The sequence below is a fragment of the Oryx dammah genome, unplaced genomic scaffold (assembly GCF_014754425.2).
Source record: "Oryx dammah isolate SB20612 unplaced genomic scaffold, SCBI_Odam_1.1 HiC_scaffold_29, whole genome shotgun sequence".
Classification (NCBI taxonomy): Eukaryota; Metazoa; Chordata; class Mammalia; order Artiodactyla; family Bovidae; genus Oryx; species Oryx dammah.
This window is the reverse complement of record NW_024070213.1, coordinates 27,936,991-27,955,498: the sequence shown is the minus strand read 5'-3', so window position 1 is coordinate 27,955,498 and position 18,508 is coordinate 27,936,991. Positions and strand designations below refer to the sequence as shown.

The 18,508-nt window shown below is 39.6% G+C and overlaps 1 long non-coding RNA gene across 2 annotated transcripts in view; it reads left to right on the top strand.

Annotated features, from left to right (window-relative positions):
* Positions 1-2,146: 2,146 nt before the first annotated feature.
* Positions 2,147-18,508, top strand: part of LOC120858916 — a 43,116-nt gene continuing 26,754 nt past the window's right edge. Inside the window, exons 1-2 of one of the 2 annotated variants that reach the window (XR_005719969.1) lie at positions 2,153-2,266; positions 3,753-5,074. This is a non-coding gene — a long non-coding RNA (uncharacterized LOC120858916). Of the gene's footprint in view, positions 2,267-3,752; positions 5,075-18,508 lie in introns of those variants that run through there. The other variant, XR_005719970.1, reaches the window with a different exon arrangement.

Here is an 18,508-nt window from a genome sequence, read left to right as displayed (position 1 = left end):
AGTTTCCAGAAACACATACCCTTTTTATCACTCTGTACCTCTTCAATAACTGACTCAGGTCTAAACTCCTATCTAACCTCTGCTTTTTATTTTTTTTATACTTCCATCTTATGAAACCATTCCATTTCATACATCATGATCTACCTTTTTGAGGCATATCAGCCTATGACTGTTGGAAAAGAAGTTTAAAAGTGCTGAGCACTAAAAGTAAACATCACTCTGTCTATACATACAGGACAATCCTTGTCCTAAAGAGCTTCCAGTTCAAATATAACAGAAAAATACACACTGTGACAAGAAAAATCAGAGGAAAGTTTCTTAAAATATGTAAAAGAGAACAAAATGACATCTTAGAAAACAGCAAATAAATTTTTCCCCCTTTTAATGGAAATGATAAAAGCATGAGCTCTGGAGAGTAGACAAAGAGGCTCTAGAGAGAGAAGTTTCTTTTTCACTATCAAGAACCATCTCTTATTCATGTACATTGTTATTGTTCAGTTGCTCAGTCATGTCTGACTCTTTGCCACCCCATGGACTGCAGTACTCCAGGCTTCCCTGTCCTTCACTATCTCCGTGAGTTTGCTGAAATTCATGTCCATTGAGTCAGTGATGCCATCCAACTATCTCATCCTCTGTCGCCCACTTCTCCTCCTGTCCTCAATATTTCCATTTACCAACAAAGTTTTATGACTTTGATTAGGTTGTATTTCCAACTATGTTTGTGTTACCTTATATGTTGTGTTACTTATTCATTCACAGAGTAAAGAATATTGTAAACAGTAACTTTAATTACTCAACTATAACATGTTTTGTTGTTTTTGTTTAGTTGCTAAGTCATGTCCGACTCTTGTGACCTCATGGACTGTAGCCCACCACGCTCCTCTGTCTATAGGATTTCCCAGGTATCAAACCCACATCTCATGCCTTGACAAGCAGATTCTTTACCACTGAGCCACCAGGGAAAGTGAAAGTGAAAATTGCTCAGTTGTGTCTGACTCTGCGACCCCAAGGACTATAAAGTCCATGGAATTCTCCAGGCCAGAATACTGGAGTGGGTAGCCAGTCCCTTCTCCAGGGGATCTTCCCAAACCAGGGATCGAACCCAGGTCTCCTGCATTGCAGGTGGATTCTTGACCAGCTGAGCAACCAGGGAAACCTCTATATATCAAGAAAAGTTGTGAGGAGGGGCAAATAGCAGATGCAATTAGCTTATTGAAAATCCAGAGAGAAAAGGTGGAAATTGAGGATCTAAAAGAAGACAAATAATATTTCAAAGTCAATGTTTTAGAGATTCTTTTTCTGTTAAAGAATAAACTGATCAACGAGTTATAGTTGAAATTATTTCCCTCATTCATTCAATGGCCATTTATAGAATTTCCCTACTCTATATGAGGTACCAGCTGGGTGAGAGGAATCAGAAATCTTGGCCTTCTCTTGGAGGCTTAGAAAGAAAGATGGAGATGTAAATATTGAAGTACAGTTTAGAAGAAGCATCTCTACCCTTCGCATAGAAATAAACCACAGCAGTTGCTTTTTAAGGGAGTCTTGTGAACCCTCAAGGCTTATCCCAAACTACAGTCTATTCATGTTGATGTTTTGGAGAGCTCTTCAATTCTAAACGGGGATAATTGAAAGAAATATGTAGTAGCACTAGTAACCCTATTATTGGCTGATCCGTCTACCACAGCTGGGGTTCTAGGCTAAGTTGACATCTGCTTGGAGGCTTGGAGACTCCCAGGGATGGATATCAAAAATCTCTTCAAGGAACTTACCTGTTAATCTCTGGATTCTTTCAAATTAAACACCTCTTCCTTTATCCCAGTCATCAAAGCTTCAGTCATCTGCTTTTTTCTTTGCTGTAAAAGGACTTCCACCAGGGAAATCCTTAACATTTCTTTTAATTCTCCACTATTTGCATTTTGGTCTTTTCTCTGGTGGCTCAGTCAGTAAAGAGTCTACCTGCAATGCAGGAGACCTGGGTTCAATCCCAGGATGGGGAAGATCCCATGGAAAAAGAAATGGCAACCCACTCCAGTATTCTTGCCTGGAGAATTCCATGGACAGAGGAACATGGTGGGCTACAGTCTATAGGGTGACAAAGAGTCAGACATGACTGAGTGACGAATACTTTCCTTTTCACTTTCAGTGGTTAAGACTCCATGCTTCCACTCCAAGCGGCACAAGTTCGATCTCTGGTTGAGGAAGATCCCACATGCTGCAGGGAAAAAGAAGTATTCTATGATGCACAGGCAAGAGGCTGGATACAGTGAGTCATGAGTCTGGCTGAATTTCCTGACTTTGCCATGAATCAGTGTGTGACTTTGAACAAGTCATTTAACCTCCTTTCCCGTCTCAGACCTCTGGATTCTCATCTGCCAAGTAAGGGTATTGCTCTATTTAGTATGTCACCCATGATTCTCTTTGGCTCTGAAGTTCTCTGCTTTCATGGGGTGAGCATTCCCATAGCTGAAGCTGGGGATGTTTCACCACTGTGAACAGACACAATCCTAAAACTGTTTAGGATTTTCTGCTGCTCAGATGGTTTATTATAGAAAACTTTGGAAGAACAGTTTAGAAAGTTCTTTCACATGCAGTGTCATATTTAACTTGTACAACGGTATTATTAATGTATTATAATCAAGAATATGGGCTCCACAAATATATTATGCAATCTAGCCATTAAGTGGCAAACTTAGGGCTTGAGCCTGGTCGATTTCGATGAGCCTTAGGGTTTGGATGTTCAATTTCAAATTCTGTCCATAAGGGATTCCCCTCCTAGCCAAGCTCCATTCGTTCACTCTCTTCCTTACCTGTAATCACTCTCACCCTACTGCAGCTGGTGTCTGTTCTCACCACGTCACTGCACCTGCTCTTCTGAGTCACCAGGCCCCTCCTGAAGGCTACCAAGTCCAGTAGATGCTTTCAGCTCCAAGCGTTCTTGATCTCCCTTCCGTAATCCATATGTCACCACTTCCACTCCTTGAAACTTTCCATTTTGGAGTTTCTTAACGTCACTTCCTTGTGGTTCTCCTCCTGCTCTTTGCTCTAAACCATCTGCAGCACAGTCACCTGGTAGCGTATCTCAGTGTTGATTCCTGGGCCTCCCCCAGATCCATTCAACCAGAACCTCTGAGGATTAGACCAAGGAATCCACATCTGACTATCACTTCAGTGATTTTTGTATACATTAATGTCTTAGAACCACCACCTGATATGATGATAATCCCTAGCTTATTTCCAGCCTAGACCTCTCTCCTGAGTTCTAGACCATATATCAAATTTCTTTCTAGACATATTTCTTATGGAATATCCCTTCTGAGTGGTCCTCAAGAACTCAAATTCAACATTCCCAAAGAAGTCATTTTCCTCCAAATATTTGCCCCACTCCATGTGTTCCCCTCTTATTGACTGATTTGTTGTTGTTGTTGCTGTTGAGTCGCTAAGTCATGTCCAACTCTTTGCAACCGCATAGACTGCAGCACACCAGGCTCCTCTGTCCTCCGCTATCCCCTGGAGTTTGCTCGAATTCATGTCCACTGTGTCAGTGAATGGTACCAGCATCCAAACAAACATCCACACCAGAAACTTCAGAATCATCCTACCATAACCAGTTAATAAATTGTATTAATTATTCATTAAATATATCACAAAGCTATCCCCTTCCTCACTTCTCAGGTCCTAATATGAGCATTCATTGCTGCTACAAGGATTGTTTTTTTAAATGCAAATCATATTATGTTTCTTTCTTGCAGAAAATCTTCTCAAGGCTCAAAAAAACTGAGAAGACAGATCCTAGGCCTGTTGCCTGGTATTCGAGACCCTTCTTGCTCTGAGCCCTGCCCACCCACTGGTCACCATGAGTTGCCTGGGTGTGTGCTCAGTCACTTCAGCATCTCCAGCTCTTTCCACCCTATAGACTACAGTCCTCCAGGCTCCTCTGTCCATGGGGTTCGCCAAGCAAGGATACTGAGTGGGTTGCCATACCCTCCTCCAGGGAATCTTCAACCCAGGGACTGAATCTGCATCTCCTGTGTCTCCTGCATTGCAGGCAAATTCTTTACCGCTGAGCCCCCAGGGAAGCCCAGGCTTACTGTTCTCTAATTGAGCCAGGCTCTTTCAGGTCTCCATACATGCTCCTCTCTCTTCCTACAATGTCCTCTTCCCTGTTTACCTAACAAACTCCTACTTATGTTTATACTCTTAGCGCAAGACTTCCACGAAGAAACCATCTCTGGGGGACTTGCCTGGTAATCCAGTGGTTAAGACTCTGCACTTCACTGCAAGGGGCACAGATTCGATCCCTGGTCAGGGGAGTAGGATCCTGCATGCCTGATGGGGTGGCCCAAAAGAAAAACCATCCTTGATTCCTTTGGCTCAACAAGCTACTCCTTCTGCCGTATTCCCATACCTTCTCTACTGAATTGCACTTATAGTTTACATCTCTTTCTCCATCTTAATTCCCTCGGTGAAAACATCTTATTTATTTATCTTTATCACCTAACATTCAATAAACATTGCTTATGTGAATGAATAATAGTACTGATATTTACATAGTGCACTGTATTTTTATGAAGAACTCCTTATTTGATACTTATTTCTGTTTTTATTACTGCAAGTTGCCAGTGAGTCACGCTTCTTTCCTTTCTTAGATTTAACATTCTGTTTAGCTTTTTATAGAATATCCCATATAGAAGAGAAAAAAAAAAATGGCATGAGCCCAAGACCAGCATAGCAGTATATGAAAATAGCTGCTTTCTGGATAACTGTCTACCTGGCTTAAAGAATGGTAAGATTTGTAGTTCTATTGAGTGAGATATTGAAGGACAGAAAGGATTAAGCATTGTCTGTAATTGCTAAAGGGCCTTATGGCGTCTTCTTTTGAATATAAGTTCTTCCTAGAAAAAGCAATATTGATAAAAATAATATGTAGTACCTAGAAAATCAGATACTATAGCTGAATGAACTGGAGGAAAAAACAAACTTACAATCATGAATTATGTGTGTAGCTGTAAGTGATAAAGGTTATCAGATCTCATGCCCTAAGCCCAAGGAATAAATGAAAGAAAGTGAAAAAGGGAATGAAAATGAAAAGGGAGTCATTTTCTCCCTCACTGTTAGTGTTTTGGGCATCTCAGGTCGCTCAGTCGGTAAAGAATCCACCTGCCAAAATTTAGGAGATGCCAGTTTGATCCCTGGGTCCAGAAGATCCCCTGGAGGAGGGCATGGCAACCCACTCCAGTATTTTTGCCTGGAGGATTTCATGGACAGAGGAGTCTGACGGGCTACAGTCCCCAGGGTCACAGAAAGTTGGACACAACTGAAGTGACTAAGCATGCATGTTATTGTTTTACTTTCTGAACAGATGATTTTTCTTTAATATTTTGAGTCACTGCTTGCTTAAAGCAACAGATTTTCTCCCAGCTCATCTTATTATAGAAAACTATGTGCGTGTACATATATGCATATATTTCCAGATGTGTCATTCTGAGCCCAACTTTATCATTTGTACAGAGTAGATAGAAATAGCTCTTTATCTTGCTTTTTTTGTTTGTTTTAGTATTTATTTATTTATTTGGCTGCGTCAGTTCTTAGCTGTGGCATGCAGAATCTTTGTTACATCATGTGAGATCTTTCACTGCGGTACATGGACTTCCTATTATTAGTTGTGGTCCATGGTACTCGGGCTTAGCTGGTCTGTGGCGCATGGCATCTCAGTTCCCTAACCAGGGACCGAATCCACATCCTCTGCATTGCAAAGCAGATTCTTAACAACTGGACCGCAAGGGAAACCCCTGTGTATGTTTTTTACTAGAGTATTTTAAGAAAGTTTCTTGGGTAAGCAATCTTCATAATAGGGTGATTTTAAATTTTTTATAATTGTCATAACATTCATCATAAGCAAAATGTAATGATTTATGAATTTGTCAGTAATATTTAACATGCTCAGAAGATTAGATGATGTTCTAAATAGTGATGAAAATAGAAGAATCCCTTCTGTTCATAAGTAAAAAGTTTGGTGCTAAATATGTTGATAGCTGGAGAAATTTTCATTTATACTGTTACCTGTGGTAACTAGCTTTATTATGATTAGAGATTCTTTATCTGCAGTTTATTTATCCAATTTAAGTAATAGACACTTTTCATGGACCTAATTATATGTCTCATCCTAGGCTAGGGAAAGTGGGGATAAAAAGAAATACGAATGCAGCTTATGGCCCTCAAGGGTCACAGTACTCAAGTAGAGGTAGAGGGGAGTGGATAAGAGATAAAAAATATTATATTGGTAATAGATGATATTAGATGATACACAGGATGGAAGAAAGCTTGTAAAAAAGACATCCATCTTGCAGCCATGGCAGGGGGAAGGTAGGTAGGTCTTTCTGGGAGAAAGCATTACCTGAGTTGTGTTGTTAATCAACGGTACCTCTTATAAGCCTTAATTTTTAAAAATCATTTATTTTATTAAAGTATAGTTCATTTACAATGTTGTATTCATTACTGCTATACAGCAAAGTGAGTTGGTTATTCACATACATATGAAAGTTGAAAGTGTTAGTAGCTCAGTTGTGTCTGACTCTTTGTGACCCTAAGGACTGTAGCCCGCCAGGCTCTTCTGTCCATGGAATTCTCCAGACAGGAATATTGGAGTGGGTAGGCATTCCCTTCTCCAAGACACTTTCCTGACCTAGGGATTAAACCCAGGTCTCCTGCATTGCAAGCAGATTCTTTACTGTCTGAACCACCTTGGAAGCCCATGTAGATTACACATACATATACATACACATATACATATACACACACAGATACTCTTTTCCATATTCTTCTCCATTATGGTTTAGCAAAGGATTTGAATATGGTTCCCTTGCTGTATAGTAGGGCCTTGTTCGTCCATGCTGTTGCTAATCCCAAACTCCCAATCCACCTGTCTCCCAGCCCACTCTCTCCTGGCGACCTCCAGTCTTTTCTCTATGTCCATGGTTCTGTTTATGCTTCATCTCTGGGGTCCTTTGTGTCATATTTTACATTCCGCATGAAAGGGGTATTTGCTTTCTGACTTCTTCCCTTAGGGTGATAATTTCTCCTTTCATCCATGTTGTGGCAAATGGCATTATTTTGTTCTTTTCTATGGCTGAATAGTATTCCATTATATATGTATATATACTTCATCTTTATCCATTCGTCTGTCGATAGACTTTTAGGTTGTGTTCATGAATTGGCTATTGTGAATGGTGCTACTGTGAACAAAGGGATACATGTATCTTTCTGATTTATTATTTTGTTTGGATATATGCCAAGGAATGGGATGGCTGGATAATATGGTAATTCTTTTTTTTGTTGTTTTCTAAGGAATCTCTATACTGTTTTTCACTGTGGCTTCACTAAGTTATATACCTACATACATTTACATGCTACATACATCCATATACATACTACGTGCCTAGTATGTACATACTACATACAGTAACATACTAACTTACAGTCTACATACATAACTTACACACCTAACTTACATTTCCTACAAAGTGTAATAAATTCCCCTTTTCTCCAAACCCTCTCCAGCATTTGTTATTTGTAAATTTTTAATGATGGCCATTCTGATCACCATGAGGTGGTACCTCACTGTAGTTTATATTTGCATTTCTCTAAAAATTAGCAATGTTGAGCATCTTTTCATGTGCCTACTGGCCATCTGTATTTCTTCTTTGGAGAAATACCTCTGTAGGTCTTCTGCCCATTTTTCAACTGGGTTGTTTGTTTTTCTAGTGTTGAATTATATGGGTATATTTTGAAAATTAAGCCCTTGTCAGTTGCATTTTTTGCAAATTTTTCCTCCCATTCTTTCGTTGTTGTTACTGTTCAGTCACCCACTCATGTCTGACTCTGGGACCCCATGGACTGCAGTACGCTAGGCTTCCCTGTCCTTCACAATCTCCTGGAGTTTGCTCAAACTCATGTCTATTGAGTCAGTGATGCCATCCAACCATCTCTTCCTCTGTCGTCCCCTTCTGCTCCTGCCTTCAATCGTTCCCAGCATCAGGGTCTTTCCTAATGAGTCGACTCTTCGCATCAGGTGGCCAAAGTACTGGAGTTTCAGCTTCAGTGTCAGTCCTTCCAATGAATATTCAAGATTGATTTTCTTTAGGACTGACTGGTTTGAACTCCTTGCTATCCAAAGGACTCTCAAGAGTCTTCTTCAACACCACAGTTCAAAAACACCAATTCTTTGATGTTCAGCCTTCTTTATGGTCCAACTTTCATATCCATACATCAGTTCAGTCGCTCAGTCGTGTCCGACTCTTTGCGACCCCATGAATCGCAGCACGCCAGGCCTCCCTGTCCCTCACCATCTCCCGGAGTTCACTGAGACTCACGTCCATCGAGTCCCTGATGCCATCCAGCCATCTCATCCTCGGTCGTCCCTTTCTCCTCCTGCCCCCAATCCCTCCCAGCATCAGAGTCTTTTCCAATGAGTCAACTCTTCGCATGAGGTGCCAAAGTACTGGAGCTTCAGCTTTAGCATCAGTCCTTCCAAAGAAATCCCAGGGTTGATCTCCTTCAGAATGGACTGGTTGGATCTCCTTGCAGTCCAAGGGACTCTCAAGAGTCTTCTCCAACACCACAGTTCAAAAGCATCAATTCTTCAGTGCTCAGTCTTCTTCACAGTCCAACTCTCACATCCATACATGACCACAGGAAAAACCATAGCCTTGACTAGATGGACCTTAGTCGGCAAAGTAACGTCTCTGCTTTTGAATATACTATCTAGATTGGTCATAAATTTTCTTCCAAGGAGTAAGTGTCTTTTAATTTCATGGCTGTAGTCACCATCTGCAGTGATTTTGGAGCCCCCCAAAATAAAGTCTGCCATTGTTTCCACTGTTTCCCCATCTATTTGCCATGAAGTGATGGGACCAGATGCCATGATCTTCGTTTCCTGAATGTTGAGCTTTAAGCCAACTTTTTCACTCTCCTCTTTCACTTTCATCAAGAGGCTTTTTAGCTCCTCTTCACTTTCTGCCATAAGGGTGGTGTCATCTGCATATCAGAGGTTATTGATATTTCTCCTGGCAATCTTGATTCTAGCTTGTTTTTCTTCCAGTCCAGCGTTTCTCATGATGTACTCTGCACAGAAGTTAAATAAGCAGGGTGACAATATACAGCCTTGAGGTACTCCTTTTCCTATTTGGAACTAGTCAGTTGTTCCATGTCCAGTTCTAACTGTTGCTTCCTGACCTGCATACAGATTTCTCAAGAGGCAGGTCAGGTGGTCTGGTATTCCCATCTCTCTCAGAATTTTCCACAGTTTATTGTGATCCACACAGTCAAAGGCTTTGGCATAGTCAATAAAGCAGAAATAGATGTTTTTCTGGAACTCTCTTGCTTTTTCCATGATCCAGCGGTTGTTGGCAATTTGATCTCTGGTTCCTCTGCCTTTTCTAAAACCAGCTTGAACATCAGGAAGTTCACGGTTCACATACTGCTGAAGCCTGGCTTGGAGAATTTTGAGCATTTCTTTGCTAGCATGTGAGATGAGTGCAATTGTGCGGCAGTTGGAGCATTCTTTTGCATTGCCTTTCTTTGGAATTGGAATGAAAACTGACCTTTTCCAGTCCTGTGGCCACTGCTGAGTTTTCCAAATTTGCTGGCATATTGAGTGCAGCACTTTCACAGCATCATCTTTCAGGATTTGAAACAGCTCCGCTGGAATTCCATCACCTCCACTAGCTTTGTTCGTAGTGATGCTTTCTAAGGACCACTTGACTTCACATTCCAAGATGTCTGGCTCTAGATTAGTGATCACATCATCATGATTATCTGGGTTGTGAAGATCTTTTCTGTACAGTTCTTCCGTGTATTCTTGCCACCTCTTCTTAATGTCTTCTGCTTCTGTTAGGTCTATACCATTTCTGGCCTTTATGGAGCCCATCTTTGCATGAAATGTTCCCTTGGTATCTCTAATTTTCTTAAAGAGATCTCTAGTCTTTCCCATTCTGTTGTTTTCCTCTATTTCTTTGCATTGATCGCTGAAGAAGGCTTTCTTGTCTCTTCTTGCTATTCTTTGGAACTCTGCATTCAGATGCTTATATCTTTCTTTTTCTCCTTTGCTTTTCGCCTCTCTTCTTTTCACAGCTATTTGTAAGGCCTCCCCAGCCATTTTGCTTTTTTGCAGTTCTTTTCCATGGGTGATTACTGGAAAAACCAAGCTTTGACTAGATGGACCTTTGTTGACAAAGTAATGTCTCTGCTTTTTAATATGCTTTCTAGGTTTGTCAAAGCTTTTCATCCAAGGAGCAAGCTTTTTTAAATTTCATGGCTGCAGTCACCATCTGCAATGATTTTAGAGCCCTCCAAAAGAAAGTCTGTCACTGTTTCCATTGTTTCCCCATCTATTTGCCATGTTTGTTTTGCTTATGGTTTTCTTTGCTGTGCAAAAGTCTTGTAAATTTGATGAGGTCCCATTTGTTTATTTTTGCTTTTATTTCTATTGACTTGGGAGTATTTCTTGAAACTGGTAAATTACAGCATCAGCTGACGCTGCCCTCACTCCTTCCTGCTATAGCTCTGTTAGAATATTAGGTACAAGAGGTTTAGGGCCATAAGAGGCAGAAACTGATGATTTACCCATCATCTTTCCTTCCCTCTTAAAGCCCCCTTAGTTTTGTTGTTGTTGGTGGTGTTGGATGCATGGATGCATGAACTAAACACATATCACAGACATGCTTTAACTTAGATATTAGCTCTTCAATTGGGTTTTGCTGAGTGGGATGTAAACAGAGAAATGTATGGCAGATTATGGGAAATTTCCTTAAAAGATGGTTAGCAAATACTTGATTCTGCTATTTCCTCTTCTTTGAACTGTTGCTTAAGATGTGGATTGGACGACTGTACCTCCTGCAATACTTTGGCTACCTGATGCGAAGAGCTGACTCTTTGGAAAAGACCCTGATGTTGGGAAAGATTGAGGGCAGGAGGAAAAGGGAGTGACCGAGGACAAGATGGTTGGATGGCATCATTGATTCAATGGATATAAGATTGAGTAAATTCAGGGAGATAGTGACAGACAGAGAAAGAAGCCTGGAGTGCTGAAGTCCATGGGATCACGAAGAGTCGGACATGATGGAGTGACTGAACAACAATAACAACCTCCATCTGGGCTGAGGAAGACAAAGCCTACACCCCAGGGATGCACAGCAGACACCTGGTTATAGTTTGGGTCTCTTAGGACTTCAGGCAGCAGCACCAACATAACAACTCTAGAGTGCTTTCTTCAGACTTGCGAGTGAGGGAGAAATTAAATTCCATCTCGATTGAGCTAATGCTGTTTGGGGAAATCAGGGTGATCTGCTGCTCTCAGCTCAGCCTAATCTTATGCATCACATTGATCTTACTCCCCAGCACTCACCACACGCTGCCTATCCCATGGCAGATAGTAGTTTTTTGAATGAATAAATTAATGAATATATGAATGTCCACACACACATCAAAATTACTTACCCAAACTTTGCCTTATGCTTCAATAACTCCTAATTATTTTTTTGGATGAATTAGGTAGTCTTATGCTGTACCTCGTTATTTCCTGGGAGTGAGGCAGGCTGCTTTAATACATTCTGGGAATTAGACAATTTCTTTGATATCTTAATTTGAAGTATAGCAGGCAAAAGTTAGTTGACTGCCCATAATAGTCATACTACTTTACTATGACTACACATTGCCAGTATGCTATCATATTATTGCAAACAAAAAGCAAAACAGACAGAAAACTTGGATCAAAATAAGCATCTTTGCCAACTGTGTGCTGTGGGATATGTGTTGTGTTGTGCTTGTCTTCTCTCTACCCAGGTCTCAGGGAGAGGGTTTGAACACCAGCTATGCCAGTATCATCAACTTTCTCCCAGCTACATGCTTTGTAGAAAAGCACTATTTATTAGGGGCAAGACACAGTTTTCAAGATTTATATCATCTAGTTTGTTCTATATACAATGAAATCTAAAGAGTAAACATCTTAGAAAACATTAAAAAAAAAACCCTTCTAAATGGTTCCAGTTCATTAATAGGAGTGCACTTTATTAAGCATTTTGAAATGCAGCAAAGAGCATTAGACTCAGAGATCTCAGCCTTATGTCACTTCAGCATCAGTTGTTTTCACTTTCCATCTCTCTGTAAAATGGCAGAATAGTTATCCAGCACGTTTCGTTATGTGTGTTGAAACAGATAATATCTTGAAATAGCTTGAACTGCTCAGATATAAATGTTTTAAAACAAACGTGGCATTTGTCTAGAGTAGGGGAAAAAGGAAGGTCATTTAAATTAGTAGTAATTTGCATGCTCTCTCCATCTCTGGGCAGCTTGCTGTGATTTTTTTTTTCCTCTAAAGACCATCACTTATTTTCAAAATGACTACTCCAAAATAAAACTAGAACAGCAGCTTTTGTTTTGAAATAGTTGTGGAGGAGAATTTTCCTCCATGAAATTATGCTTAATTCAGGGATGGAAATGGATTGCTCTTAGAAACACAAGAGAGGAAGGACGGAAAGGAGGGAGGAGAGAAGAAAAGGAAGGAAGAAAGAAAAGAAAAGAAGGAAGAGGGAAGAAAGAAAGTGAACAGAACCCTACTGTTCTGTGACTCTGATTATCTACAAGGTAAATCTTGTGCTTAGTTGCTCAGTCGTGTCCAACTCTTTGCCACCCAATGGACTGCAACCTGCCAGGCCCTCTGTCCATGGGGATTCTCCAGGCAATACCAGAGTGGCTTGTCATGCTTTCCTCCAGGGGATCTTCCCAACTCAGGGATCGAACGTCTCCCACATTGCAGGAGGTCTCTTTACTGTCTGAGCCACCAGGGAAGCCCAGGTTAAAGTCAAATTGATTTTCCAAATTTTTTCTTTTTGTTTCTGCTCAATCCCCTCCTTATAGAAAATTTTACTGGATATTTCTTTCTTTTTGGACCATAAGAATTTATCGTCATGAATAGCTTTCTCTCTTCCAGTTCCTTCATACTAAAAACGTAATGGTTGCAGTGCTACGGGAGTGAATACAATCCAGTGCAATGATGAAGCTAATTGAGAAAGGAGAGGCTGGAGGAGACTATTTAAGGAGATGGGTTAGAGAAAGGGGCTGAGCAATTCACAGAATGGAGGCTCTCCATCAAGCAATTAGAATGACTCTCAAAATTGTTTCAAGATATTTATGTACCTAAACAGTAGCCTCGTGTATTCAGGAAGAACTCATTGAATCAAAATTGCTGTAACTTGAACAGGCCTAATTTTCTTTTATTATATTTTACAGATGAAGAAGTAGAGGCAAAACGAGCTGTAGAGTTTGCCTAAATGAAAACGTTGGGCTCCTTGTTCAAAAAATATTAGGCAGGTCTTCCTTGGTGGCCCAGTGGTTGAGAATCTGCCTGCCAATGCAGGGGACACAAGTTCAGTCCTTGGTCTAAGAAGACCCTGCATGCTGTGGGGTGACTAAGCCAGTGCTCCGCAACAAGAGAAGCCACCTCAAAGAGAAGCCCAAGCTCCACAGGCAGCGAGTCACCCTCACTTGTGGAACTAGAGAAAGCCTGCGTATAGCAATGCCGCAGCGGAGCCCAGATAATAAGGAAATAAACTGCTAAGAGTCGGACACAACTGAGTGACTGAACTGACTAACTGAAACTGCTAGTTGCTCAGTCTTTGAGATCCCATGGACTGTATGGAATTCTCCAGGCAAGAATACTGGAATGGGTTGCCAGTCCCTTCTCTAGGGGATTTGCCCAATCCAGGGATCAGACCCACATCTCTTATGTTTCCTGCATTGGCAGGTGGATTCTTTACCACTAGCACCATCTGGGAAGCCCCCAAAAGAGGTCAGTTCAGTTCAGTCGCTCAGTCATGTCCAACTCTCTGCGACCCCATGGACTGCAGCATGCCAGGCTTCCCTATCCATCACCAACTCCCAGAACTTACTCAAATTCATGTCCATTGAGTCGGTGATGCCATCCAACCTTCTCTTCCTCTATTGTCCCCTTCTCCTCCCACCTTCAATCTTCCCCAGCATCAGGGTCTTTTCAAATGAGTCAATTCTTCGCATCAGGTGGCCAAAGTATTGGAGTTTCAGCTTCAGCATCAGTCCTTCCAATGAATATTCAGGACTGATTTCCTTTAGGATGGACTGGTTGGATCTCCTTGCAGTTCAAGAGACTCTCAAGAGTCTTCTCCAAATACTGCAGTTCAAAAGCATAAATTCCTTGGTGTTCAGCTTTCTTTATAGTCCAACTCTCACATCCATACATGACTACTGGAAAAACCACAGCCTTGACTCAACAGACCTTTGCTGGCAAAGTAATGTCTCTGCTTTTTAATATGCTCTCTAGGTTCATCACAGCTTTTCTTCCAAGGAGCAAGCGTCTTTTAATTTCATGGCTGCAGTCACTATCTGCAGTGATTTTGGAGCCCCCCAAAATAAAGTCTGTCACTGTTTCCATTGTTTCCCCATCTATTTCCCATGAAGTGATGGGACCAGATGCCATGATCTTCGTTTTCTGAATGTTGAGCTTTAAGCCAACTTTTTCACTCTCCTCTTTCACTTTCATCAAGAGGCTCTTTAGATTTTCTTTGCTTTCTGCCATAAGTGTGGTGTTAACTGCATATCTGAGGTTATTGATATTTCCCCTGGCAATCTTGATTCCAGCTTGTGCTTCATCCAGTCTAGCATTTCTCATGATGTACTCTGCATAGAAGTTAAATAAGCAGGGTGACAATATACAGCCTTGATGTTCTCCTTTCCCAATTTGGAACCAGTCTGTTGTTCCATGTCCAGTTCTAATTGTTGCTTCTTAACCTACATACAGATTTCTGAGGATGCAGGTCAGGTGGTCTGGTATTCCCATTTCTTAAAGAATTTTCCACAGTTTGTTGTGATCCATACAGTCAAAGGCTTTGGCATAGTCAATAAAGCAGAAATAGATGTTTTTCTGGAACTCTCTCTCTTTTTCAATGATCCAACGGATGTTGGCAATTTAATCTCTGATTTCTCTGCCTTTCTTAAATTCAGTTTGAACATCCAGAAGTTCACGGTTCACATACTTTTGCAGCCTGCCTTGGAGAATTTTGAGCATTACTTTGCTAGCATGTGAAATGAGTGCAATTTTGCAGTAGTCCGACAGGTTAAATTACTTGCCTGATGTGATAAAACTGGTTAGGAGAGCTAGCCTCCTAGTTCTTTTTCTGGATTTTCTTTTTTTTTCCCACATTCTATTATTTTTCCATGTTTACCTGATGTTCCACTTAGAATAGTATATATTCATTCATCTTTAATTTAATAAATAAATTTAATGAGTACAGAGTATGTGCCAGGCACTATATTAAGAATCAAATAAATAATTTAAGACAATTCCTTTCCTTAAGTACTATTTAACGCTGGGTGCAGAAAAAGGATTTAAGGGGGGAAAATACATTTCTACAGAGTTTGTGCAGAAGGTGAAACTCTTATATTCTACCACTGAGAGTTAAAGAGTGAAGTGAAAAAAAAAAGGTGAAGTGAAAGTATTAGTCGCTAAGTCGTGTCTGACTATTTGTGACCCCGTGAATGTAGTCGGCAAGGCTCCTCTGTCCATGGAATTCTCCAGGCAAGAATACTAGAGTGGGTAGCCATTCCCTTCTCCAGGAGATCTTCTCTACCCAGGGTTCGAATCCAGGTCTCCTGTACCGTAGGCAGATTGTTTACCATCTGTGCCATCAGGGAAGCCCCAGTTGAGAGTTAGATAGATATTAATTTTCTGGAGGGCACCTTGGCCATATTTGACAAATGTCTTAAAATGGGTATATCCTTTGGCCCAGAAATAATAACTTCTTGGAATTTATCCTAAGGCAATAATAAAAAAATGTGCCAAAGTTATGTATACAGAGTTGTTCATCACAATGACTCTTTTTTCTCATAAAGGCTCAAGAATTTGGGTTTTTTAGGCACATTTTTGTATATCTATTCTGTTAACACACACACCATTAAAAATGTAGTTTTACACGTGTTATGCATCGAACCTGGACTGGCAATTCGTTTCATATATGATATTGTACATGTTTCAATGCCATTCTCCCAAATGATCCCACCCTTTCCCCTGCGGATTCATGTTGATGTATGGCAAAACCAATACAATATTTTAAAGTAATTAACCTCCAATGAAAATAAATAAATTTATAGATTTTTTAAAATGTGGTTTTAGAAGACTATTATCACAGGGAAATATAATTGTCTGCTTATGACTAGAAAAGCAGAGGAGGACATATACCTAAATCTTGCAGTGATTAACTCTTAGTTTAGTTTTTTTTAGAAACTCATCATATTTTCTAATAGTTCTTTATGGAGTATACTTTATTTTCATTATAAAATAAATTTCATTTCACTTGTATTTAGCTATGAAAATTTATGTTTTCTAAAATTCCTAGAGAAGGGTAGCAATTCTATATTTTTCCATTGGGAAAAATTAATAAAGTTTCATGTATAAAGCCTCATGATAGACTAAACTCAATGTCCATCATAAACTTGGGTGAATTAAAATATTTCCCTTATGGCTGAAAGAATTATACAGGTCATATAAGCTAAATCTCTGTAGAAATTGACTCTACAATACCCTTGATAAATTTTATCTAAACTTAATGAGTTTAGAGATTCATTTTATTCATGAAAAACTGGATTTTTAGATAAACTGTAACAAATAGAAGCCAATTTGGAATCAGAATACCAATGTTCTGTAACTACCCTATAGATAATTGTGTTTGGAAAAAGAAAAAGGGAGTGGGTGGATTACTGGATAGACGCTTTTTAAAAAATTCATCCAAATTGAATAATTGACTTTTGGCTACTGTATGTTTAGTGTCACTATTCACCAGAGATTCTGTTTTTCAATGTCTGGGTATGAAAGTTAGAAGCACTTCACCCAGAACCCTCTCACAGGGACTGATCTACCAGACTCTATCCATAAAAATACCTAGGACAAGTGTTCATTTAGAACCTCACCCAGTAAAAGTTTATATTTGTAACTCTATAGGAAAAACTGTTTTTATGATCATTACATTAATATTTTGTAAAGTGAAAAGGCAACTTTCAAAAATTGTTATGAACTTATAGAAACCAGAAATGCATACACAATAATAATATTAAAAAAAGATGAACCCATAGAAGCAGAGACTGAATAGAGGTTGTAGGGGTCTGGGGCAGGGGAGATGAGGGAGTAGGAAGACGTTGTAAAAGGGCATAAACTTTCAGTTATAACGTCAATGAATGAGCAAGTTCTGAGGATCAAATATACAGCATAGTAACTGTAACTGATAACACTGCACTGTGTAATTAAGTTTCCTTAGAGTGAAACATAAATATTTTTACCAAAAAAAAAAAAAAAAAAACCATGTGAGGTGATAGATGTGTTCATGAACCCAATGGGAGAATCTTCTCATAAGGTATATTTTGGACCCTTTAAATATCTTACAGTTTTGATGATTTAATTCAATAAAGCTGAAAAAATAGTATTAATAGTCTGGTGCCATTTTAAAATCCCAATTTTATTAGGAAAAATATATGCAGAGAAAAATGTCTAGTGGATTAAAAGAAAATATTAATAGTAATTATCTTTGGGGAAAAGCTTATAATTTCATAATAACAAAACTCTGAGAGGAAAATTCCTTTAGAACAATACTGAAGGCAACACACTACTGGAAAGAGTTGGGTAAGCTGCAAGAGTGTGCTGACTGACAAGGCTATTGCATTGGACCCGATCATCCCTTTACTCTAAAATCCCATTTTCTATCTTTTTGGTTTTTGCTTGTAAATATCTAAATATTTTGTACTAGTGGATTGCAACAATTTTTTTTTTTACTTTCAAAAGTTGTCATTCATAATTGTTACACTTTTAGTGTCCACTGACTAGAGGGAAATATGTCTATAATTCTTTTATCCCAGTTGCCATACATGTTCTGTGCCCCAGATTTCTAAGGAAAATAGTTTAGGAACTACTATTTTATATCTTGGTATTTGATACATAACGTTGGTCCAGCACACTCTTCAAAGATAAAGATAATGGTAAAATTACTTTTCCTTAAGAATGATGATCACGAAAACAATCACAAAAGCCTATGCTCTGTAGCTTAGAACATGCTTTCTTATTCCAGAAAATATTTAAAAATTTTTGCTCAGTCCTGGTCTTTTGTGAATTCTTTGAAACCCACAACAATTCTTGTAGCGTTTGTTATAATCACTTACTTGACCAGTTTTGTTACAATGCAGTTAGATTGAGTTTATGAGTTAAGAATTCTAGCTATGATAGTTTCTCCTCCTCTTAGTTTTTTCTGCCTGCTTGGCAAAACATAAACCAAGGTGTTATTTAACACCTAAGATCCTTTTTTAAGTATCACTGCATCCTTCTTCTCTATCCACTTCACAGCTCTCAGAGCTCATGATCCCTTTTAACCCTAGTGTAGTTTTACTTCTTCTCCCAGCCTACCTCCTCCTGAGCTCCTTCTTGGTCCCCATTTAA